We start from the raw sequence: 25,037 nt of genomic DNA, 5'->3' as shown, positions 1-25,037 counted from the left end.
AGTGTTTACAGCGCACTGTATCTTCTGGTATGGGCTAGAATAAATTTGTTACATTCATTGTCCTGTCTCAGTCTCATCCTTGGCTTTGACAATATGAAGGTGACTGAGGTATGAGCGATGCTAGGAATACCATTCCTTATGCAGCCAGTCCCTGTTATGAATGGTGTGAAAATATTGCTCATAGTGTCGGAAGATGCATGCATTTCAGTGGGCTTGGCAGACTGATGTGTGATAGCAACTTCTGGCTCGGTGCGGAAAGCAACGGGGAAACTACCTCACTCCTCATTTCCCTAGTATGCCTCTTCAGTGACGCCTAGGCTATTTATGGCAGCTGTTGGCGGGACTGTGGAGGATCAAACCAGCCTTCGGGTTGAATACCCAATAATAATAATAATAATAATAATACTTCACTCTATCTTAAAAGCATGTGAACTCTTCCTCCAAAATTTGCCAACACGGAACGACAGCATGCTTGAAAGCAGATAGAACTCCATGGTTGATAACCTCTTTTTTCCCCTACAAATTGCTTTACGTCGCACCGACACAGGGTCTAATTGCGACTATGGGGTAGGAAAGGGATAGGAGTGGGAAGGAAGCGGACGTGGAGTTAATTAATGTACAACCCCAGCATTTGCCTGGTCTGGAAATGGGAAACCACTGAAAACCATTTTAAGCGTTGCCGATAGTGGGGTTCGAACCCACTACGTCCCGAATAAAAGCTCACAGTTGCGCGCCCCTAACCGCGCGGCCAATTCACCCGGTGGTTGTATCCTCACTATCTAAATCAACCATCTGTTGATAGGCTAAAATACACTCTCTGATTAAAACACGGCTACCTTCACGGAGAAACAGAAGGGTTCTTGATAGCAATCCAGGATAGTCATAAACACCAGTAACTGCCTCAAATACTATATCTTAAGGCTCCCTTCACACGGTCCACTTGCTTTCCACGCCACGCCACGTCACTCCACTCCACTTCTCAGACACTTGCCGTCCACTTCCGTCAACTTACCGGCAACTTCTCGTCCCCACCTCATAGTTGCGTCTCGGTTTGAATCTGGTCCATGGACGCGCACATTATCCTTGGGATTTTTATTCTTCCGAAAAGAAGGTTGAGGTGAAAGAACAGTACTAAGGTTCATTGGGTCCATCCATTGAATTCATATCGCCTAGAACGAGGAACTCATCGTTCTTCTAGATGAACGTACCAATGATCTAAAAATGTTCCCTAATTACTTTCGTATGAGTGGGAATTTGAATTGTTGTCAATCCTTGAAGCAGCGTCAGGACACCAACATGAGAAAATGTATTCCGCCGATATTTTGAAACAAAAACTTCAAACTTGTGACGCACACAATGTTGACCGTTTGAGCTACCAGTATGGCCTTGCTACCTACACCTACCTTCTATAAATAAGACTGGTAGTTCTCACGAATAAGATTTTTTTTTTTTTTTTTTTTTTTTTTACAAGTTGCTGTACGTCGCACCGACACAGATAGGTCTTATGGCGACGATGGGACAGGAAAGGGCTAGGAGTGGGAAGGAAGCGGCCGTGGCCTTAATTAAGGTACAGCCCCAGCATTTGCCTGGTTTGAAAATGGGAAACCACGGAAAACCATCTTCAGGGCTGCCGACAGTTGGGTTCGAACCCACTATCTCCCGAATACTGGATAATAGCGGCACATAAGCGACTGCGGCTATCGTGTTCGGTCCGAATAAGAAAATGTTATTATGTAATTTAATTGCAAGCAGTTCTTTTGAAATGAAGACTGCTAAAAAGCCTTGATTAATCATTTTTCAATGACCCATGTTATTGTAATATCGAAAATTGTTAACATATAACACATATAGCCTATTACTGTAGATATCAACTTCTCTCTTTGGAGTTGTCCAGTTCGGCAGAAAGTGGAATCACTTCATAGGAAACTTCATTCCACATTTGAAGCCTTTTATTTTATTTGAATAGTCTGTCGTTCGTTAATCCCACTGACAAGGCCGATTTTGTATTTCTATTATTAACTTTTCTGTATCTATGAATGGAACCGACATTTTGAAACGAAATCTTCGAACTTGTAGCTCATATGTTGACTGTCTGAACGAGCTAATCTGATTCAGTGATGAGTGAGCTTCCGGTCGCCCAGTGTGGAAGACACTTCAGGCCGGTCGACAGCAGCCTGCTGTTGACGAGAGTGGACGGAGGTTGCGCCACACGAAGTGACTCGTGTGAACGCTACCGGTCTTTTACCACACCTCTGGTGGAGTGGAGTGGAGTGGCGTGGCAAGCAGTGGATCGTGTGAAAGGAGCCTAAAGGTAGAAGTGAACGACAGATGCAGGAGAGGCGGAGGAACAGCTGTGACGGTGGAGCATACTGTGGTGCATGTTAGGGCATGGCTGATAAAGATCGGCGTGATGAGGCAGCAAAAATTATGCACCAAGAGCTGGGAATCAAGTCGGGACTTACAGATGAGAAAATCGGTTATTTTGATTACAGACCTTCTGATGTGCTCGAACATGAAAGTTTCAAGCTGTACTGGAATCGACCTTTGCAGACATACAGGACCATAAATCAAACAGGATGGACATTGTCCTTACTGACAAACATCTCAGGATTTTCTTGATGTGACGTTTCCTTCAGATCACAATGTCCACCAAGCTTATGCCAAGATTGAAAAGTACAATGACCACGCAGGACAAGTTCGAAAACTGTGGGAAATGGACCTGGCAACAGTGAGACCTTTAAGCATTTCCGCCACAAGACTTGGACACAATTAGCAGCAACAACACCTACAGGGTCCGGACATCGCCTACACACTTCCAGAAATACAGAAGGTCGTAATTCTGAATGCCTGCAGCGTGACAAATACCTTCCTATGACAGCAGTAAAGGTCAGGAGAACTTGACAACAGTCCATCTCATGATCGGTGAACTGCTACGGCGAGTGAAATGCAAATAATAATAATAATAATAATAATAATAATAATAATAATAATAATAATAATTCGTAAGGAATACAAGTGCAGCAGAGAGGGGAAAACGGCAGGACCTAGGCTACTAGATAAACGAACGCACTAAAAACTTCAAATTTTGAATAGATTTCTTAAATGATTTTTTCTTTCTTTTCTGTTTCTATTTTCTTTCTAAAGATAACAAAAACAATAATTTTGATAGATAACAACCAAAAGAAATATATTTACAAGTAGAAATACGAAAAATTTAACAATTAGAGCTCTGAAGCTTCATAATATGATCGGGGAGGATGAAGTCCCAATTTTCAAGACCAACAAGTGAATACACAACTTTGGTAAGATAATCTTTGGTATTTTACACACTGAAGAAGCTTGAGCTTCCGAGAATGTCACACTTTAGAGAGACATGAAACTCTCAACGTTTCTTTAAACGGTCGAACTGGCCTAGTACCTCTTAGTATATTTACAATTTTATCAGCTTTTATATCACATGACACTTGCAACCCTGAATTCAGAGGGAAGCAACAACACAATATACGGATCATGGGGAATTCAAAAGAAACATTAGCAGGGGCTCATACTACACGGCCAAGAATGGCATGAATAGAGATAAATAGAAAAGGCCGAAAAAAAAAATAGATTGGGATGCTGAACCCACTCAAGCAAACTCGAGTCATCATTTGCCACAGAACCTGATGGGGTAGAAGGCCTGGTGATACAGAGAATAAGCTATACTACGTTGGTGACTAAGACGGGAAATGAAATTTGTAACCAAAATGGAAGATAAAAAATTGGGTAAATTGAAAAGTTTAGTCACCAATAGAAAAGTGAACAAGGAAAACAAGGGTCCTCACTCGTACATCCTTAAGACATTACATGACACCCACTTGGGTGGTTATACTCCGTCCGAAGTCAGCCTAGAAATCTACATGTTACAAAGGGGACACGTAGACAGAAAACATGAAAAATTCACAATTTATTTTCAAATGAAATGGCGTATGGCTTTTAGTGCCGGGAGTGTCGGAAGAAACGTTCGGCTCGTCAGATGCAATTATTTTGATTTGACTCCCGTAGGCGACCTGCGCGCCGTGTTGAGGATGAATTGATGATGAAGACGACACATACACCCAGCCCCACCCCCCTGCCAGCGAAATTAACCAATTATGGTTAAAATTCCCGACGCTGCCGGGAATCGAACCCGGGACCCCTGTGACCAAAAGCCAGCACGCTAACCATTTAGCCATGGTGCCGGACACAATTTATTGTTATTGGTTTTCTTGAAGGTGTATATCAAGGAGATTATAATCCCAACATTTTACATTGAAATACGAACTACAAATGGCATTTAAAATTAAAGAATCATGCACGGTAGTATGCCACGCCTACCACTCAGCCTTTGTGACAGTAAAAGATGTCTTCTTACATAGTTCTGTCATTTAAACTGCTGGCAACAATTTATAGAAGGCCATTATATTCTTTCCTTGTTGATCAGGCAGTTGTAGAACCAAGTGGGCATGATATAGAAGGCTGTGGATGATAATAAAGGGCTTCTTTCAATAATTATTGTGTCTCTTTACATAAGTTCTATAATTAGCGTATTTCAGTGGTTTAGTGATCCCTATAAATATTTTCACAATGCCAAGGACTGGTAAAGTGTATCAGAAGTATAAAAGATCTCACATAAACAAAACAGAGTCAATAAGGCATGGTGAGGTTATGGGCAGACCTGAAATTGTGAATCTGCATTCCGACTCGTTGGCTGAATGGTCAGCGTCCTGGCCTTCGGTTCAGAGGGTCCCGCTTTCGATTCCCGGACGGCTCTGGGATTTTAATCGCTTCTAATCAATATTCTCCTGCCTCGGGGGCTGGGTGTGTATGTCCGTCCCAGCACTCTCCTCATCATATTCAGACAACATATCACACTACCAACCACCACAGAAACACGCAATAGGGCTTGCATATCTCCATATAGGGTTGGCGTCAGGAAGGGCATCCGGCCGTAAAACAGGGCCAAATCGCCACGTTCGATGCAGTTCTCACCCGCGACCCAACAGGTGTGGGAAAAGAAGAAGAAGAAGAAGAAGAAGAAGAAGAAGAAGAAGACCCCGATGGGGTAGCTTGTGTGAGCTGAATCGGGCATGTGCACTTGTCCCTATTTTACGACCGGATGCCATGCTAACGACAACCATATTTAGACAGATGTATTCCCTATTGCGTGTTTCTATAGTGGTTGGTAGTGTAGTGTTGTGTGTATGTGAAGAGCTGTGTCTTAAGACTAACACACAGTTCCCAAGACAGGGAAATTAATCGATAATCGAACCCAAGATCCTCTGAACTGAAGAACACAACGTTGACCATTCACTCTGATTAATTCTTCTGGCTCAGGGACTGGGTGTTGTGTTTGTCCCAAAACTTTCCCCTCCATACTCACACAACACATCATACTGCCAAACATCACAGAAACACACAATAGTAAATACGTCCCTCCACACAGGGTTGGCATTAGGAAGGACATCCAGCCGTAAACCAGGCCGCTACCGAGCTCGATGGCTGCAGTCGCTTAAGTGCGGCCAGTATCCAGTAATCGGGAGATAGTGGGTTCGAACCCCACTGTCGGCAGCCCTGAAGATGGTTTTCCGTGGTTTCCTATTTTCACACCAGGCAAATGCTGGGGCTGTACCTTAATTAAGGCCACGGCCACTTCCTTCTCATTCCTAGGCCTTTCCCATCCCATCGTCGCTATAAGACATATCTGTGTCGGTGCGACGTAAAGCAAATAGCGAAAAAAAAAAAAAAAAAAATCAGGGCTAAATCCACATGTGCGATAGAGTTAGCACCTGGGACGCCACAGGTGTGTGAAAAGCAGAAAAAGAAGATGATTTTGAGAATTACACCACGGTTACCAGCCCTTCCTTGACGGGGGTAGTTATTCTGATCTCTCATAGCTGGGCTCTGGGCTCAAATCTAGGCGTTTCATGAAAGACTGAATGTAAATTACCTTGGGCAACGCCAGATATTCCATCTAACCGGTAATAAGCACGTTAGAACAAACACAGTGGTAACTAAGGGTGTGGCAGTGGAGGTTTGTGTAGTCCTCTCCGTGTAAGGACGTACCCTAAGGGTGCAACCTTACCCTTTCTCCCCTGTAATATTAAGATATTGATTTATGGTTACTTTTCTTGCTGTTGGGTCTTTTTCAGTGTCGGTAACCATACAGTTTAGGGACCCTACTTGCCGATACGACGTCTTACATTTACCGTTAATCTGGCACGTTGGCAACGTTCAATCACTGCTCTAGCGTGAAGTGCGTGTTGCCACCGCATCGCCGTTGAAGTCACTAGTGATACATTTGCGAGAATATTTAAAACATATTTTCTTTTTCTGTGGGATTGTAAATCTATTTGGCTAATACCAGGTAAGTAGGATTGTGGCATGTTCGGATAATGCATTTAATAACATAGTTTGTGTGAAATGATGAAAGTGCTCAAATACGTCAGTCTCATGTCTAGATCTACCGGTACATGAAATAACTCTTGCGGGACGAAATTTTGGCAGTAGAACTTATAACATTATTATTTTCAAATCCGCAGTGAACTTGAAAGCTGACCTAAATTCCGTTCACGGAGCTTGGCACATTAGTATTCCTATATGTTTCCTGATAAGCTTGAAGATATAACCAGCCTGCAGGCTGAAAATATGCCCAATAATCTCTCTCCTTACTGGTTACCGGTATTGAAGAGAGAAGGAAATATTCGCGCAAAAGAAAGGGAAGTCATTGGATGTCTGGAACTTTCGAAAATCACACTGCAAAGACTTATTAAATAAATTGCATCGTTTAACACGCCCCTCTTTTCAAGAATATGGTTATAGCACGCCTACTGTATATCAAAATAAAGACAGATAATTTAAGTGAGAAAGTGTGTTTATTTCCTTAATTCCTCATTGAGGAGATATTCATAATTATCTTGATTTATTTCATCTTATCTTTTATCATTTACTAGGGTAGGGAAACATTCATTATCGGTGTTTACATTGAGGTTAGTTTGTTATGGTTATGTCTGATGATTTTAATATGTAACCAGGCAGGTTGGCAGCAGTGATCAGCCATTACAAAAAAGAGAAAAGAAGAGCATCGGGCGGCGATATTTACTTTCTGGGGTATTTCCTTACGTGGCAATTACTTATATAGTGAATGAGTCTGAGAGTAAAAGGTGGACTCTTCTAAGATTGAGTTTCTTCATTGCTATTGAACCTGTTATCTTGGGTGAAATCCCCTATAATACTCAAGATATTAGAGTTGAGAGCAAGAGATCATAAACAGCCCCTAATTACGGCAGTAACGACTAGTAAAATTCTTGGCAGACTTTTAACCGCCGATTACCAGACTGGATCTGTAAGTTAAGTGAAGCGCGTCGAGCAGACATTAAGATGGAGATTATATAGGTAGAACGTGCCTTGGCAAACTTTACTCAACCCATAGAAATGTCGGACTACTGCCAGTTTTTCCACTTCCTTCTTCAAAGTGCGTACACTTGTGTGGCTCGCTTAGTTTCTGACAAGTAAACCTTCCAAATTGACACCCCAGATATCGTCAGTCTCCTTGGCTGAGTGGTCAGGGCTGAGGCCTTCGGTTCAAAGGGTCCCGAGTTCGATTCCCGGCCGGTTTTGGGATTTTAACCTTTATTGCTTAATTCGTCTGGCCTGGGTGTTTGTGATGTCTTTAACATTAGACATTGTCTTAGATAGGGCTCCATCCTCACATGCAGTCGGCTATAAGAAGACCTGCACCAGGCCTCTTCGGAGGCCATACGCCATTAATTAAATATCCCAGATATGGAGATGAGCCTTTATGGATAAGAAGTACAGTTTATTTATTTGTATACAACATTTTAATTCCGGGTAACGAATAATTTCGGCACATCAAGAGAAAGGACCACAAAAGTTAAAAGTTTTAAACGCACTCGTATAACGCAATTCTTTTCGTGTTTCGTGTATGTTTGCCCTTGTTGACGAGACCTAGTTTTTAATTAATTAATTAAATTCGTGTGGCTATTTCTAGTCGGGTGCAGCCCTTGTAAGGCAGACCCTCCGATGGGAGTAGGCGGCATCTGCCATGTGTAGGTAGCTGCGTGTTATTGTGGTGGAGAATAGTGTTATGTGTGGTGTGTGAGATGCAGGGATGTTGGCGACAACACAAATACCCAGCCCCCGGGCCATTGGAATTAACCAATGAAGGTTAAAATCCCCGATCTGGCCGGGAATCGAACCCGGGACCCTCTGAACCGAAGGCCAGTGCGCTGACCATTCAGCCAACGAGTCGGACAGTCACATGCCATTTAATAGAGGAGTTTGTTGCAAGAACCACGTGACCCTAATTAAGAATTTTTCTTTTTCCTCAGCCATGTTCAAAGTGGTTTTCCGTTGTTTCCCACTTCTCCTCCAGGCAAATGCCAGGATGGTACCTAACTTAAGGCCACGGCCACTTCATTCCACGTTACTTGTCCATTCCTTCCATCTCCTCATCTCCCACAAAGCCCCTGTTCAGCATAGCAGGTGGGGCCCGCCTGGGTGAGGTACTAGCCCTCCGCCCCAGTCGTATCCCTCCAACCAAATGTCTGACGCTCCAAGACACTGCCGTTGAGTTCGGGAAAAACCAACTCTGGAGAGTAATAGTAATGGCGTATGTCCTCCGGGGAGGCCTGGTGCAGGTCTTTTTCTAGTAGACGGCCTATTAGGCGACCTGCATGTCTCTGAAGATGAGGGCCCTACTTACGATGATTTCTAATGTTGAATACGCCACATACACCCAGCTTCCGAACCATTGGAATTAACCAATGAAGGATAAAATCACCGACCCGGCCGGGAATCGAACCCGGGACCTCAGCCAACGAGTCGGACACGAGACCTAGTGAACTGTGTCTTCTAGTAAAGGCTAGATTAAATTTGTTACTGCCATTGACCTGTCTCATTCACATCCTTGGTTTGGAAAGTGACTGAGGTATGAGTGATGTTACTAATGCCGTTTCCTATGCAGCCAGTCCCTGTTATTTATGATGTGAAAATGTTGCTCATGGGGTCAGTTGGTGCTTGCATTTCAGTGTGTTTCCCGCTGAAGATGACAATATGCAACTCCTCAACACTAAAGAGGAACAAATTGCAAATGGAATGGACGGGAGAAAGAAAACAACACCGAGAAATGATGAAGTTTTGGGCAGAAAACTGTAATCAGAATCCAGTCTGGATGAAAAGCTTGGAGGGGGGTTCGCAGCGTGTTGTGTGACAAAAGGATTGCAGCCAAATTGAAAAGCAAAATACAGAAAGTAGTTATGAGTCCATCACTCATATATGGAGCAGAAACGTGGCTTGTCACTAGAAGGTTAATACGAAAGACACGAGGGCTATTATTAATTAAAGGGCGTTTGCCAATAAAATGAGAACCACTACATATTATTGATTAATCCCTTTATATGCCATTCTTCATACCTTAAGATACTTTGCCGCATAATTTCATGCTTATTTAAACATTTAAAGTAGCGCAAGACAAGTTTTTGTAGACCCTCGTCGTAGAAGTCTGCCGCCTGCGAGGTAAAACAACACTCGCTGAAAAAAGAAAAAAATAAGTTAAGCACATAGGAGAGGAGGACATGAAATGAAATTTCACCTGCTGAGAGGCTATGCGATTTTATTTTAGTGATTACAAAATCAAGTCAAATACACAATGAAGTTGGCAGGAGGAGCACACTGTTAGTCCCTTGTCAGTAGGATGTTGCACCCCGTTGGGCCTGGGTGTATGCACTAATTCATCATCATCATCATCATCATCTGTTTACCCTCCAGGTTCGGTTTTTCCCTCGGACTTAGCGAGGGATCCCACCTCTACCGCCTCAAGGGCAGTGTCCTGGAGTTTCAGACTCTTGGTCGGGGGATACAACTGGGGAGTATGACCAGTACCTCGCCCAGGCGGCCTCACCTGCTATGCTGAACAGGGGCCTTGTGGAGGGATGGGAAGATTGGAAGGGATAGACAAGGAAGAGGGAAGGAAGCGGCCGTGGCCTTAAGTTAGGTACCATCCCGGCATTCGCCTGGGGGAGAAGTGGGAAACCACGGAAAACCACTTCCAGGATGGCTGAGGTGGGAACCGAACCCACGTCTACTCAGTTGACCTCCCGAGGCTGAGTGGACCACGTTCCAGCCCTCGTACCACTTTTCAAATTTCGTGGCAGAGCCGGGAATCGAACCCGGGCCTCCGGGGGTGGCAGCTAATCGCGCTAACCACTACACCACAGAGGCGGACTGCAGTAATTCAATTGTTGTATCCTCTCCTGAGACAAGTTACCCCATAACTGTTGTAATTGGCCATTGATATCTTGGATATTGCCACTGGGAGGGAGCTGACGTCCAAGCTGATCCCACACATGTTCTATCGGGGACAGATCGGGGGATCTTGATGAGCAAGAGAGTACCTCAACATCACGTAGGCAGTTCATAGAGGCACGAGCCTTGTGTTTAGTGATTACAAAATCAAGTCAAATGCACAATGAAGTTGGCAACAGGAGCACACTGTTAGTCCCTTGTCAGTAGGATGTTGCACCCCGTCTCACTGTCTCACAAGAGGTAACACATGAGGACGCAGAATGTCCGTGAAGTATCGTTGAGCCCGTCAGTCTTCCTGAATCACTACCAGAGGTGACTTGAAGTCATAGTAAATGGTTCCCCTCGCCATGATGCCTGGGGTAACACCGGCGTGCCCCTCCTAAACATTGACAGAATTTGCCCTCTCCGCTTGCGCCGCCATACTCGCAGACGATGGTCATCTGAGGTAGTGCTGAACGGAGATTCATCGCTGAAAATGATGCGACGTCACTCGTGAGCAGTCCATGCCTTCCGGGTACAGCACCACTCCAAACGCAGCCGTATGTGTTGTGATGTTAACGGCAGTCGACGCATGGGACGGCGATTCAGTAGTCAGGCAGCTGCAAGTCTCCGACCAATTGTAGGAGATGACATGAGGTGTCGAAGCGAGTCCTTGGATGGCAGGCGTAGATGTAAAGGGGTTACGGTGTGCTTGGCGCACAATACAGCTATCCTCCCTTGGTACGGTCAGACTTGGTCGAGCGGAAGAATGATGACGCGTGTGGTTTCCCTCACGTTCCTATTCAGTACAACATCGGGCTACTGCCATATCTGAATGCCCCACATGCCTGCATTTATTGCACGATTAGACCAGCCGGCCACATGCACCCACAATGAGACAAATCTGTCATGCGCTTGTGCTACTACTACTACTACTACTACTACTACTACTACTTACTACTTACTACTACTAAATGTTTTATTCCTGCCCTGAAGGGGGAGACGAGTCTCCTAGACGGTGACGGCGTCTCTGAGGCCAGGGCCCTGTTTCATAAAACTAACTAATAATATTAGCTAATAATATTAGAACTCATAAAAATAATTATTAGTTAACCAAATTCTGTTTCATAAAGTTTTACACATGAGTAATAAAATATATTCACTAATAATATTAGTACATTAGTCAGCTGATACCAATGGAGGTTAGAATCGGTCTGTTGCATATGTTCTTGGTTTGGGTTTGTTCCTAGCAGTAGGCTAATGCTTGACTACAACTGACTATTAATACACATGTTCAAAAGGCTCACTTGATATTTTCGTTGTTGTGACTTCAATACATATGAAAATGGATAAAAGAAGTGAAAATAATGTGAGAAGAATTTTTTTTGGCGGAAAGTGATTGAGTTAAAGCGTCAACTATTCGCAGCCTTTTGCACACTATAACTCTCCTTGTTCCTTTTACTTTTTTATTTCATGTGCTCTTAAAAATCTCTGTTGAGATGGACTAGCAAAATCTTTGTTTACTGCCCCTGTTGGTGGGGGCGGTAGAATGACAGCCACGGTATCCCCTCTCTGTCGTAAGAGGCGACTAAAAGGGGTCCCAGGGCTCTCAACTTGGGAGCGTGTGTTGGCGAACATGGGGCACTGAGATGAGTCCTGCCATTGCTTCAACTTACTTCTGCCAGGCTCATTTTCATCAACCCTTCTGACCTCCCTTGTTCAACTCTTGTTCTTTTCCGACCCTGACAGTATTAGGTTGCGAGGCCGAGAGAGTCTTTCATTTTCACGCCCTTCGTGGCCCTTCTCTTTCTTTAGCCGATACCTTCATTTTTCAAAATGTCGGATCCTTTCCATTTTTCTATCTGATTAGTGTTATTATTGATGATGGTTGCCTAGTTGTAGCCTACTTCCTCTTAAAACAATAATAATCACCAGCATCATCTTGGTTTGCTGGTGATATAAGCCAAGATTTTAAAAGATACTTGAAGTGTCCGAGCAGAACTGCACTAGAGAAACACAATGATACTGTGTATCACTACCAACCGGTGGAGTGCAATGCGAAGCTGCCATTTTAAGGTTATGCTTCATTCCTTGCAGTGGAACGTTCTATTACCTACCAATTCTATCAAGCAAATACTCAAAAGTTATGTAATCTAACCTAAATCTCCCATTGTAACGGCATTCATATGTTTGTTACATGTCAGTACAGGGTGTTTTTGACGTAACATTTATTGAACGGTGAATACCTACACTCGTTCCTTATCACTATTTGAATCAGAGTCGAACATGTCAGTGATCTTCATGATTTTATGCCAAAATATTAAAATACCGCTCACCTTAGTTTCACTAATAATATGAATTATGAGTAAATACACTCATGGAAATAATCCTAATATTATGAGTGACTTTCATTAGTCATGTTGTCTATGAAACAATTTACTAATATTATTAGGAACATCTACTAATAATTTTGACTCATAAACTAATAATTAATATTATTAACTAATAATTTTATGAAACATAATACTAATATTATTAGTTAATATTATTGGTTTCTTACTAATAATATTAGTGAAAGATGTTTATGAAACAGGGCCCAGGAGATTTGTATCGAAGAAGGTGAGAGGGTTGGCGGCCGTGGTCTATACTAGGAGCTGTCCCGGCATTCTCCTTAGAGCAGGTGAATGGGAAATCACGGCAAACCATTCTCAGGACATCCCACTGTGGATACCAGCACCTCACCGTCTCCCGAATACAGAGGCGTAGACCCACGATAGAGCCATGACCGTCCCTTCTCTGCTCGGTTGACCGGTCAGAGAGTAGAGCTGTCGGACCACGGACCAGCCATGGCCACTTGAAGGCCGGGACCCACTCTGCATCCGCCTCCGATGTGCTGGTAACGTTGTCTCACAGAAAGCGTATCCCGTACACAATACACACAGTATATTCATATTAAGACAATTTCGTAAATGGGCAAGCCAGGCGATATCTTCCTACGAATACAGAATGCACTCAAGGTATATTATTAATATGTTTATTAATGGTGATATTAGGGTCTTGTCTTACACCATAAAATTAAAAAAAATATGATTAAAATAGATTACAAACAACAAAAGTTAATCTTAACTACCGATATCATCTTACATTGCAAATGCAACTATAACTATCGTATGTAGTCTAACTCAAAATCTTAAGAACAAATATAGCCACTCACGCAATCATCTAATATCCACTAGAATAAAGTTCCAGATTCTGGCACTCGACACTTGGAACTACCGGTTCAAGATAGTAGTTTCGTTGTTGGGATTTGCAATGGTATGAGAGCTGAAACGTGTATTACGGCCATGAAAAAAGGGAAGTGAGTTAACCAAAGACGAGAGGTAGTGGGGTTGAGATTCATTCAACAGTCAGTACTCTGGAGTAGCGCTCTGTACCTTATGTAACGCGTTGAATTTTAACCAGCCTAGTCTTTCAAAATAGGGTGCTTTCTTTAAATTTGCTTTGCGTCATACCGACACAGATAGGTTTTATGACGACGATGGTGTAGGAAAAGCCTAGGGGTGGGAAGGAATCGACTGTGGCTTTAATTAAAGTACAGCCCCAGCATTTGCCTGGTGTGAAAATGGCTAACCACGGAAAACCATCTTCAGGGCTGCCAACAGTGGCGTTCCGAGGAACATACTGCAAATTTTGATGCTCTCCAATTAGTGCTCCGAAACACAGCACTACACGGACGTTTGCTTCAACACGTAGACAATGAACTTCCATGTATTCACGGTGAACCCTCTTTCCTATGAAATACAGTTTTCTTGTTGGATATGATAGGCTCATCCTCTTCATCTTTTATGCCTATCCTTCCTTAGCCAGTTATTATGCTCATCCTAATTCCATATTGTTACAGGTGTGTGAGGTCCAGGATGCCCCTCATTTCCAAGCCTTTCAGGACCCCTTACTTTTCTTAAGTTAATATTTTAATTTTTATTGTGGTCGGAACTCTTTCTCGTATTGTGACTGTTAAATATATTTTTATTTGCTGTTTGAAACAAAAATCACCTTCGTATGTCCTAGCGAAACCAAAATATTCTTCAAGGTTTTGGGCACAAACCAAGTCGTAATTTGATCGTTCATGTGGACGATAGCATTCTAATTCTGTTTTGGATTGTCTGCTTATTTTTTAATTTATTTCATCATCATCATCATCATCTGTTTACCCTCCAGGTTCGGCTTTTCCCTCGGACTCAGCGAGGGATCCCACCTCTACCGCCTCAAGGGCAGTGTCCTGGAGCTTCACTCTCTTGGTCGTGGGATACAACTGGGGAGAATGACCAGTACCTCGCCCAGGCGGCCTCACCTGCTATGCTGAACAGGGGCCTTGTGGAGGGATGGGAAGATTGGAAGGGATAGGCAAGGAAGAGGGAAGGAAGCGGCCGTGGCCTTAAGTTAGGTACCATCCCGGCATTCGCCTGGAGGAGAAGTGGGAAACCACGGAAAACCACTTCCAGGATGGCTGAGGTGGGAATCGAACCCACCTCTACTCAGTTGACCTCCCGAGGCTGAGTGGACCCCGTTCCAGCCCTCGTACCACTTTTCAAATTTCGTGGCAGAGCCGGGAATCGAACCCGGACCTCCGGGGGTGGCAGCTAATCACGCTAACCACTACACCACAGAGGCGGACTTTTAATTTATTTACTTATTTTAATTTATTTATTTATTTATTTATTTATTCATTTTTCATTTATTTATTTTATTGGTTATGTTTTATTTATTTATTTATTTATTTATTTATTTATTTATTTATTTATTTATTTAGACATTGATAGACCATGACTTTACAATGTAAAATTTTGACAAATTAAAGCACAAACGCCAAGATATGAAAATAGATTAAGTCAAAATATCAATGTTCGGAAAATAAAAACAAATGTATTCCATCTTACATTTGTAACGTCAAAGATACCTAGGTAGGGAAAAGTGGGGCAAAACGGGGTATTTAATGTTTGGACCTGGTTATTTGTCATCAAATAAACTAAAAGTATTATTTCTATTGCATATATGCATTTATTACATTGTCATAAAGTACAAAATATGTCTAAAATGAACATAGCCCTTTCAACTCTTAAAATAAATACATTATCAAAAAAATGTTTTTGCCCCGTTCTGCCCCTTATGTGGGGCAAAATGGGAGTACGTTTATCTTTTATGAGTTCAATATCAAATATACCTTCTTTTTTTTTTTTGCTAGGGGCTTTACGTCGCACCGACACAGATAGGTCTTATGGCGACGATGGGATAGGAAAGGCCTAGGAGTTGGAAGGAAGCGGCCGCGGCCTTAATTAAGGTACAGCCCCAGCATTTGCCTGGTGTGAAAATGGGAAACCACGGAAAACCATCTTCAGGGCTGCCGATAGTGGGATTCGAACCTACTATCTCCCGGATGCAAGCTCACAGCAGCGCGCCTCTACACGCACGGCCAACTCGCCCAGTTCAAATATACCTTACAAGAAAATGTAAATTGAATGCACAGTTCTATTCACATAACGCACAAATGTGTGTGGCATCCTCGTCGTCTGTATCGACACCTGCACATGAACTATGGGCCCATTTCTTGCATAGAGCCATTCACAACAGCCTGAACGGCTTATTCCATGGATACAGTGCTCCACTTTTGCCTTTCCGTCTTCCTTTTATATGTTCTTACCATTCCGAAACATAGAACCGAAAGAGGAATCCATAAGAATAAGTAAAATGTTAACAAAGACGAAGTGGAGCAGAACGTGGTACTACCCCATTATGCCCCACCCTGTTTTGCTCCACAAGCACTTTTTTACAGTTATGAGATCTAGACAGCAAAAGTAATTCAAATAGTTTAAGTAATATAATGGAATAAGAAGCTCATAATAATATAACGTGTTATCTGAATGTATATCATTTCTACTTACTTGAGGTGAAAGAATGCTGACCAGTTGCAAAGCAATGGCAGAATACTAGACAGTGGCCAAAATAGCACAGACACACGCAAGGAATGGTAGCAGGTAACCACGTGATGTCGATGCTCTGTAAGATTCCGACAGATTGCACCACTTACCGTGGAGATAAGAGCTATACCCCGTTCTGCCCCGCTAACCCATCTTACCCCACCTTCCCTTATTTCTTATTACCACTGAAGGAGCACGGTATTTTTTTCTTTTTCTATTTGTTTTACGTCGCACCGACACAGATAGGTCTTATGACGACGATGGGATAGGAAAGACCTAGGAATGGGAAGGAAGCGGCCGTGGCCTTAATTAAGGAACAGCCCCAACATTTGCCTGGTGTAAAAATGGGAAACCACGGAAAAACCATCTTCAGGGCTGCCGACAGTGGGGTTCGAACCCACTATCTCCCGGATGCAAGTTCACAGCTGCGCGCCCCTAACCGCACGGCCAATTCGTCCCGTGAGCACGGTATTATCCCCGTGTGGGTCTTGGTAGTCAAGTCACCGACTTCTCACCGAGGACACTGCGGTTCGAACTCTGACCGTTGCGTGTGAGATTCCAACGTAACACTGTAGGTCTCGTGATTATGATCACCATATCAACACTCAAGTGGAGCTACAAGCTTGCTTCCTTTTTTTCTTTTCGTTGAATGAGGTTTGCACTGTTGTACTTCGTTAGAATGTGTAGCATAACATGACTTCCATTTTTGGACTCATAACTTTACATCTACTGATAGATGGGGTGTAATACAGTATTTTGGCAATTCATTCTCCACCCAGGATGGGGTGGGGTGTGGGGATGCAGTTACAAGAACAACACAACTTTATAGTACTTTCTACGTTAGTCATTCGTAGATGTGTAGTAGGAAATGTTGTCAGTACTGTGTATTTAAAGTTCTGCTGAAAGCTTGTAAATCTACCGACCACATGACTGAAGTATGCGAGATGCTTCAATTGCCACTGAACTGAGCCGGGATCGAATTCACCACCTTGGATTCAAAAACAACCACTGTACCGTCTAAACTACGCAGCCCGGTTGGAAACTTCTTGCAGGAAAGACGATCTGTTTCCCATGAAAGCAATATTTCATAAAATTTGAAGCGTATCCGAAAATTGTAGAAGTCCTTTATGGGATGTCAAGTCGAATACATTACCATAATTTGATTTCAGCGATTATGCACATTGTATCAAAGAGAACTGAAAGTATACAAGGTATTTGGGTTTTTTGGGTAATAAATTATGGTTCCTTATTGAGAATTTAATTGTTGATATAAAAGCCGAAGGTGGTCGTGATTATTGTTTTAAGAGGAAGTGCAACTGTAATAGGCAACCATCCTCTGTTAACACCATCAGAGAATGAGAATGGAAGGGATACAACACTTCGGAAAATGAAGGTATCAGCCAAAGGAAGGTAAGGGTCAAGAAGAGTGTGAAAATGAAAGACTCCTTAGATCTCGTAAACCTAATACCGTCGGGGTCGGAAAAGAACAAGAGTTGACCAAGGGAGGTCGGATAGGATAGATGAAAATGAAGAGGCTGGCACACGTAAGTGAAAAGAACGCCACGACTCAGCTAAGGGCCCCATGGTTGCCAACCCACGCTCCCAAGGTGGAAGCCTCTTTTGGTCGCCTCTTACGACAGGCAGGGAATACCGTAGGTATTATTCTACCACCCCAACCCATAGGGGAACAGAAGCCACAGGCACGCTGTTATACAAGTGGAGGTACATATCGCCCCTAGTGCACTTTCATAGTGTCACAACATGTGCTTAAAAGGAGGCTTGCAGTGGTGCCTCAAAGGCGTACAGCTGACCCAAATCATTATTTTTATGGAGAATAAATTAGGACAGGCCTTCTTCTAGCTATGGACTGATAGTGGCTGATGATGATGATGATGGATTTCAAAGTTTTAGCAACGGTTTTAGACTAAGTGCTGTTTGTGCACAGGGTTGGATATATTTCTCTCTCTTCTGCAGAGACATGAAACCTACCCAAAGCATTGCAAACAATTTGGTTTTACTTCAGCCTCGTTTACTCAATTTCCACCAACATAATTATTTATTTTTCTTTCCTTTCTAGACTCACATGGGCATAAAAACTGCCAGTAATTCGGACACTTGATTTTTCTTGTTTACATATTTCACCAAAAGCTCTGTTCTACGAGTAAAAACGGTTCCACCACACATAAAAAGGGTTACTCACAATTGAATATGATAAATATTTAGCCCTTTTTTACGACCAGAACATACTGAAATGTTGTTTTTACTTTTTATCAACTGTAACAAGAGGACTTTTTAAGATACTCACATTAAAGTGCATTTTTAAGAATTTTTTAAGTATTCAATACTCAATATCATTTTTAGTTCTAGTAGTATTTAAGGTGTCTTTGTGTCAATTGTTTAAGTCAACTGAGGATGGGCCATTGTAGGACTGAAACATGTACTGGAAGAAAAAACTTCCACGTGATTGAATTTAACATTATATTTGTAGTGGAAGATTTAAATTGTATTTAAAGGTAATACAAATTCTCTTAAAAGTTAGTATTTACGACCGGTCCAAAGTGTGGGCAAAATTTTACCTGGACTTTTTATCTATTATTTACTCCTCGCATTGAAGAACTGCTGTTCTATCTTCCTCACATACAATTCTATGTAGGGAGGTCATTGTGCTATCGCGTGTTTCTGAAAGTCTCACCTTCAAGAGAAGTCGCACTTTATCCCACAGTTAACTTTCTCTTGAATAATGCAATAATGTGGTTATAAAATGAGCGTGCTTCTATATAGTTCACACTTCATCTAAACACTTCTCACCTACAAATGATGCCCTCAACAGTAAAGTGTTCACATTCACGTGATTTCTACATAGTATGGTGGTGGGATTGGTGTTACAAGAAGCAAAACAATTCTGTTATCAATTTTTGTCGCAAAGTATAATCACCAGCGCCCGGATTTTGATGATATGTCATCTTTAACTGATGCTAATTGATATACAGAAAAGCGAATTTATTAAATCATTTTCTCGTAATACGAGTATTTAGACATATTATACTTTTAGGTATTTTCTTCAATTTTAGCTCATTATCTCAAAACGCGAAGATTCGTCTGGATGCTCTAACGCATGCACAACAGTACATTTTTTAAAGATACAGATGCAGGTGCTCTTCGATAATGTTTCGATACGATGATTTTTCAATTCCCACTTGCAGAGATAAACGGTGTTGAGATTTCGTCGGACTTTGTTCAAAGCTTTCCTTCACTCGAGCCATGTTTTATGATGTTCGAACTGTTTTCGGATGGTTACGGTTTATACTCGCTACAGAGCCCATTTCGCGCCATTTTGCCACTAAGTCCTGCATTGCAAACTTTGCTGGAGGTTTCGCCAAAACACTTCCAGTCTTAAACTCTTGCACAAACAGTCCCGCACAGGTTTTCCACGAATCTTGCTTCGTATAACACTCGACAATGAACACGCGCTATTATATCGTGAGCACAATTGTGTGTTGCGTTCAACTGATCACTACACACGTCTGCTCCTCCCACTCCCTCACACGTATGACACAGCGATGTACTCGGGAGATGCGCACGCGCAGACATGTGACAGCAACCGATTGGTGCACCGAAATCACGGTTTCCAGCATTTCCTGTTATAGCAGTTCTCCTGTTCATTAACAAGGGCTAATTCCATGTTAGTCTTATCAATGTTTTCAGTGCCAGTTTTATTTTGCACACTCTTTACATACATGTGCTTGTTAGTTTCGTTTGTATTTATCCGTCTGTGATTAATTTCATCTAAAGCTGCCCATTGAAGGAAAATTATTAAAACATTTTACAGATATTTTAAAAGACTTTTTGAGAAATATTCGAAATGAAAAGGGGAAGAAGACAAGAGATTAACCATTCAGCAACATGCAGATCCTTACATTCACGTGGACCGGGCGAGTTGGCCATGCGGTTAGGGGCTCGCAGTTGTGAGCTTGCATCCGGGAGATAGTGGGTTCGAACTCCACGTCGGCAGCCCTGAAGATGGTTTTTCGTGGTTACCCATTCTCACACCAGACAAAATCGAACTGTAATTAAGGCCACGACCGCTTCCTTCCCACTCCTAGGCCTCTCTTGTTCCATTGTCGCCATAAGACCTCTTTGTGTCGGTGCGAGGTAAAGCAAATAATAATCATAACAATCACGTGGCATCCAGAATATCAGTGGATTGCGGAGGCAGCATAATTATGACGTATAAACGCGCAGTAACTTACCTTGTAAGAATTGCATTTAAGAAAAAGGACTGAAATATTATTCTCTCAGAAATGTAGTCTCGTGTAGTCGATAGACTTGTAACTGTGTAGAACATCGGGTAATTATTGTAAAAGTTGCTTGTTGAAAGAAATGATTGACATGATATATGATAGCAAGAATGAAGAGGATGAAACCCGTCGCCGGCACATATGCCACTCCTCTCGAATAGCTCAAGACTTAACGTCCCGATCGGACGGACGAATCATCATCAACACCGTCATATGCCCTCACACCATATAACACCAAAAACAGCTTCCTACGCCCTGGACGTAAAATGGCTCCTTGAATATTGTGTTCTCTACCTATCTTATGTACGTTGCCTAGCGACAGCGACTCTATGCATTTAATCTTGGTGGATTGTCATATCCCAATGCACGTTTTCCGATGGTTTTTCGTTCATAACTCACCAACGAAAGCGAAAATGAAAATTCCGGCTTCGAGGTGCATTCGGACCCCTTTCCATCTACCTATGTTCAAAATTTCAGATCTCTGCGTGCTGTAGATTTTTCTGGGCATCGCGCACAGACACACACACAGACAGACAGACAGACAGACAGACAGATAGACAGACAGATAGACAGACAGACAGACAGACAGACACACAGACAAACACTTCCTTTTATAATATTAATATAGAAAATAATATAGATTATTGATGCTTATTAATTGTATTTACTCGATTACGAGTTAAAGGTGAGTTGGCCATTCAAAATATGTACTATTTGGGGTCAACATACATTTTCCCTAATATTTACGTTTTTCACACATTTTAAGTCATTTTTTTAGGATTTTATGTTATTTTACATACCATTTTCATCATTTATTAGGTCAACAAAATCCGGGCCGTGATAAATCACGCTTATGATGGCAGCGATGGTGGTGAAGCACCCGGCCGGCACAGCCCTAATATTAGTTTTAGAATGCAGCATCTTCGTGATGATTATTTATGCTTATCTCATTTCGTCCTCAAAGGTTCATAACTTGTGACTGAGTAGCAATCACGAAACCTTCTTACACCGACACGTATCTAACATCGCCTATCATTTCTCCCGTCTAACCTGTCTTGGTCAAATGTTATTTCCAATCTTGACCTCTTAGGTTGGGGAGGCCTTAAGAGGTCTTCAATTAGTTGTTACGAGGGTTTAACATAAAATTCTCGTACTTGGACTTTCAAAACGGAAATCACTATCACTAACACAAATTTCATTTTGTTCATTTATTTATTTATTTATTTATTTATAGTGTGAATTTATTTTGATTTTTTAGTTGCTTGTTTATTTGCTTACTGAATAGAGACGTTATTCGGAAACGTAGCTGAAAGTTCAGGCTTTGATTTGGAGGGTCCTGTATTCGATTCCCTGTCATCACCTTCAAAATTGGAGATATTTCTGACTATGAGAGAACAATGTTGCCCATTAATCGTGTCCAAAAGGAGAACATGAATTAATCCTTCGTAAAATAAGGCAACGGACGGGATAAGTTGCTGTCAACGGTTAGGAACATAATTCAATTTCTTCACCTACCTAAAACTAACATAGGACTTTGTTAATGAAACTGTTGCATGTCAAGAATGACTGACGTTCTTCCACCGTTTATCTAACTCACTGGAGCGTTACACACTTCACAAGAAAAAGCGGTCTGAAAATAAGGTGTTGATGGGGTATTTAATTACTATTACAGTAATTATCTCCTTTCCTTTACACAGTCACGCTCTGGTTTCATCTCCTTATATCTAGTTATCAGGTCATGCGAACTCTGTCGAAGACTGAAATACAAGTTTGTTTCCCTACCTGTACATAAGTTATCCATCAATGTTTTGAGGGCTAAAACCAAAACCACCCGCTCGATCACTGCACCAATGCCCTCATTTTCAGATATAGTTAGAAAAGTAACAAATTTACATTGTGGCATATAACCTATCCTAATCGCATGGCACTACAGTCCTAAAGGGCCTTGGCCTATCAAGCGACCGCTGCTCATCCCGAGGGCCTGCAGATTACGAGGTGTCTTGTGGTCAGCATGACGAATCCTCTCGGCTTTCTAGATCGGGGCCACTACCCTACCGTTAGATAGCTCGTCAAATCTAATCACGTACGCTGAGTGGAGCTCGAACCAGCCTTCAGATCCAGGTGAAAATCCCAGACCTGGCCGGAAATCGAACCCGAGGCACGCTACCCCTACACCACGGGACCGACATGGTGGCAAATAGGTAATAATAATCATAATAGATCGATAGTTGGGCGTATAGAATACTCGCTCTTCAGGAAACATGGGAAACTCACCGACGTTGACTTAAATAACTGCACGAAGATCTAGAGGAAACGGGCACAAACCCCAACGAATTTCAAGACGCAACCATCTTCAGGAAGGAAGTTGCGAATTTGAGGGAGAAATCAGAGAGACATTCTGCTAAACGGCGCAATATCTCAGCGGATGAATAACAGAAGAGAAACCTTTGGGTACAATGTAAAGAAAATGTGTAAGCCTCCGAAGAAAAATGGCAGGCAGCCTGCGTACCCGTAGCCCATAGCTGGCTGTATCGATGATGATGATGATGATCTGTTTACAGCTGGATGCCTCTTCTGATACAAACCCTATATGAATGGCTATATTTATAATTGCGTGTTGTATGGTGGTTGATAAATTGGTATGTTGTATGTGTATAATGTGTCTTCGGACAAACACAAATATCCAGTCCCCGAGCCTGAGGAATTAACTCAGCGTGGCGTAAATCCCTCGTACAACCGGGAATCGAACCAGATACCTTCCAAACCACCAATTTAATCAAGAAGCCGGATGAATAATAATACACTGCTAAAAAAAAACAAATTTGGTCACTTCCTTACAAGTTCCTAACTATATTGTACAAATGGGAATTGGATGGCAATAGTACTTCCTATTTGTGCTGTATAACAGAGGGCTCCACTGTCATCCGGAAGTTTGGGAGTTATCAGTGCCAGTTGAAAGAACGAGTACCTCAGTTGTGAGTGTGTGTAATGGTTGGTCTGCGAGGAGTGTAATGTTTGATTTTTTAATCTTTTGCTTTACGTCGCACCGACACAGATGTAGGATTTATGGCGACGATGGAATAGAAAAGGCGTAGGAGTGGCAAGGAACTGGCCGTGGCCTTAATTAAGGTACAGCCGCAGAATTTGCCTGGTGTGAAAGTGGGGAAAACCACGGAAAACAATCATCAGGGCTGTCGACTGTGGGGGTTCGAACCCACTATCTCCCGGGTGCAAGCTTACAGCCAGGGTTGATTGTGCGCAGTAAGGTTCATCATCGCCATCGTTGACCAACTCCACTTTCCCATTTTGTTCGGTCCATGAACCATTCTTCGTTCACAATCCTGTCTTCTCTCCTCTACATCCTTCTTCACTAAGTCTGTCCATATATCTCTAGGTCTGCCCACTGGTCTCTTTCCCCTTTATTCTCTTTCATACTCCTTTCTTGCAGACCTATTGGTACTCATTCTTTTCACATGCCCAAACCACTTCAGTTTTTCCTTTTGGATCTTCTGGAGTAAGGAGTCTTCTAGTCCTACGTCTTCTCTGACTTTTTCATTCCTGGTTTTATCCTTAGTAGTCTTCTGGATCATTGTGCGTAGGAACTTCATTTCTGATGCTTGGAGTTTCGAGTTGTCCTTTCTTGTTAATGTAGCGGTTTCCAGGCTGTATCTGAGGATAGGGGTGTAGTATGATTTATACAGTGTCGTCATGATTTTCAGTGGTACTTGTTTATCCCATAGCACCTGTCTTACTTGGAGGTAAAAATGTATTGCTTTATTGTTTACTTCATATTTAGCTAAGTCATCCTTGGACATTATATATATTTGCTATTTGGTTAACGTCGCACTAACACATCGAAGGTTTTCGGCGACGGAAGGGTGGGAAATTGGGAAGGTAGCGGCCTTGGCCTTCATTAAGGTACAGCCCCAGAATTTACCTGCTGTGAAAATGGGAAACCATGGAAAACCATCTTCAGGGCTGCCGACAGTGGGGTTCGAACCCACTATCTCCCGAATCCAAGCTCACAGCTGCGCGACCCTAAGCACATGGCCACTTGCTCGGTTGGACATTATATTACCCAAATACTTAAATTCTGTGGCACTGTCCAGCTTAGTGACATTTAGCATGATTTCTGGCTGATTGTCACCTTTCTGTACCTTCAACACCACCGTTTTAGTCTTGTTGATGTTTAATCCATATCTCTCAAACTCCTGACTCCACCCCTGCAGTCTCTCTTTCACATCTTTCCCTGAGTTACCCCAAGTTACTACATCATCTGCAAATGCAAATGCTTTTAAGTCTTGTTGCCCCTTTTCTTTTAGCGCCTTTAATATGGTATCCATTGCAATGATAAATAATAGGGGCGACAAAGCACTACCATGTTGTACACCCTTTTTTGTCTCAAACCGTAGGGATGTGGCGACCCCATCGCCCAATGGGTAAC

The sequence above is a fragment of the Anabrus simplex genome, chromosome 6 (genome assembly GCF_040414725.1).
Source record: "Anabrus simplex isolate iqAnaSimp1 chromosome 6, ASM4041472v1, whole genome shotgun sequence".
NCBI classification, from domain to species: Eukaryota; Metazoa; Arthropoda; class Insecta; order Orthoptera; family Tettigoniidae; genus Anabrus; species Anabrus simplex.
The sequence above is the reverse complement of the archived record's forward strand: the minus strand, read 5'-3'. Positions refer to the sequence as shown.